Source organism: Crocuta crocuta, unplaced genomic scaffold, assembly GCF_008692635.1.
Source record: "Crocuta crocuta isolate KB4526 unplaced genomic scaffold, BGI_CrCroc_1.0 scaffold348, whole genome shotgun sequence".
Classification (NCBI taxonomy): Eukaryota; Metazoa; Chordata; class Mammalia; order Carnivora; family Hyaenidae; genus Crocuta; species Crocuta crocuta.
This window is the reverse complement of record NW_027529573.1, coordinates 8,318,062-8,320,836: the sequence shown is the minus strand read 5'-3', so window position 1 is coordinate 8,320,836 and position 2,775 is coordinate 8,318,062.

Below are 2,775 nucleotides of genomic sequence, written 5' to 3'. Positions count from 1 at the left end.
TCCCGCCCTCATCCTTCCCAACATCCCTCTCTCCTCTCCCCTCCTTTCTCTCTTCCAGCCTTTCTTTCATCCCTTTCTTCCTCTCTTCCAGCCCCACTTCCTTCCCACCCTTTCTTTCTTCCCTGTCTTCCTTTCAGCCACTCGCCCTAAAGCTTTGCTCTGCATCCTTTCCTCTCGGCTCCATCTCTCCCCCTTCCCCTTTCTTCACCCCTTACCCTGTGGGAGATCCCTTGCTTGTTACAACTGTCCGGATTCAGGGGCTTCCAGAAAATTGGGCACATATACCGAGAGATACACTCTTGCACAGCGGATGCCCTGCAGGTCCCTAAATTATTCGGATTCAGGGTCAAGTTGGATAGAGTACTGGGACCTGCTAGGAGAAGAGGTTAGGGAAAGAATCTGGATTTGTGCAGTATTAGGGTGGGGGTGGGGAAGACTGTCACTTAAACATGTTGCCAACAAACCCCCACATCCCTTTTTTGCAGTTTCTTTTTTCCTCCTGGGAGTTACATATCCCCAGTATGTGTCTCACTAATTTTAAATTAGCAGCTTTCCCTGCTTTGATAGTCTCTGTGAGAAACCCCAAGGAAAGAAGAGAAGAGAGGAAGAGAACAAGAGAGGAAGAGGGGAGGGGAGAGGAAGGGTGGAGGCAGTGGACGCTTGTATCCTTTTCCCCCAGGCCTCTTTTGATGGATATTTTCAAACCACCCGCCTAATATTTGACTTGGAATTGAACCTGTGTGTCCTTAGTTCTGTCACTATCTCCTTCAGAGGCAAAAACTCTCTAAACTTTAATGTGTTTGCCCCATAGTATTATTTATGGAATGTTTTGGTCAGCATACAAAACACTAAGGTAGATAGAGCAGGGAAAACAGGGAGCAGAAGGGTGGAAGAGATACACTTTTGTTCCNACTTTAATGTGTTTGCCCCATAGTATTATTTATGGAATGTTTTGGTCAGCATACAAAACACTAAGGTAGATAGAGCAGGGAAAAGGGAGCAGAAGGGTGGAAGAGATACACTTTTGTTCATTATGGTTTAACTTCTAAAGGAGGACAATGGATAGTTTTTGGAGTAATGAGGTTATACTCCACAGGCTTATAAATATACCATTTTAATAGCATTAGGTGCATTATAGCCTTTAACAGGTACTCTTAGCCTTTCTCAGCCATCTTACAGGAATTGTAGAGATCTTTGAAGAGAAACATACTGTGTAATTCTGTTTGTGGCTTACACCAGTGGAAAAGTTGAATTAGCTCCGGGACCATTATTAACAATTTAAAATTTCAGTTGGTTTTGCACCACTTACTTTCGATAAATGATATATTTCACTTTGGTTTATTTAGCTTGCACTCTAACTCCTTCCTATTATATATATTAATAGTAATTCTTCAGACTTCCTTTTTGCAAGCATTGCTGCTGAAAAGTTTATTTATACATGGTGGAACAACCATACCTCAGAATGTTTAGTGTATTCAGCGTTTCACAAAGCTCCAAAAACAATATAAGTATAAATCAGAAATGGAGTGTTTGGAAGCTTGTATTTTGCCGTATCTATTCTCCTTTAAAAACACCAACAAAACCCCAAAACCTTAATATCCTTAGAATAGCAGTATTTTAAGTTTAATGAGTGTATGGGGAGGGACTGAATTCACATGGATTCAGTGAAGCTGCCAGTTAGATATGATGTTGGGAGCAAATTATTGATTTTTTTCTTTTCATTTAAATATTATATGTCAGTAGTGGAATATGCATTGTTGCATTTTATGGGAATGTAAAAGTAGGAGTTGAGATGAAGAGAGTTATCTTGCAAAGTGATTGAATGCTGATTTGATGAAGAGCTGATACAGTCAATCATCTGAATCAGTTTTGGGAACGTAGGTTTTATTAGGAGTGGCGGACCTACCCTCTGCCTCAACTCTCTTTGGTAGGAATGCAATTCCATTAATGGCTTGGCTGACTCTTAAGACATGTGGCAGATGCTTGGTTGAATTATCAGTGTTACCAACATCCGGATGCAGAACTGCAGTCAACCCTGTCTGTATTTGAGTGGTTACATTACTTAAAAGTGAACACAGTTGTAGATAAGGGTGTTTTTGTATCATCGTTGTTCCTTTTCCTGGAATGCTGGGAAGCTAGTGAGACACTTTGGTAGTAATTGTAAACGAATAAAATAAGTTAGTTTTCTCTGAATTTGCTCTCAGATGACTTTTCTCCTTCCAGTATCTCTACTGCTCTTTCTTTGTGGGGCTTCCTAGTCATAAGTGTGTAGTGGAGATGGGCCCTCAGTCAGTCCTGCTCTGTCCCCTTATCGCAGTTTTGCTACACAGAATGAAGTGGGTGTATGTCTCAGTTGTTTAATACTGTGGTTACTATGTAAAGAAAGGTATGTTCTATTTGTCTCCATTGTAAACACGTGTCCACTTAGTGAAAACAAAGTATGTAAGCTTTTCAAAGAATAGAAGAAAAGTGACATCTGTTTACAGCAAGATTTGGAGAAAGACGAGTAAAATTTAAAAAATATACACTAGAAGACAGACGAGTAAAGTTAATAAAGTATAAAATAGAAGAGAAACTAATATCTTCAAAAAGCAACCTGCCACTTTGACCATAATCCAGTTTACAGATAGAGACTTCTTATGAAGACTTTCATTTCTAGAAGCTTCTGCCTTTAGTTGACTGGACCTTTAAGAATGTATGTATGGTACAGATAAAGACCCAACAGAACATTTAATGGACACTGTAGGAAATATTATGGGCATATTCTCTTTGCCT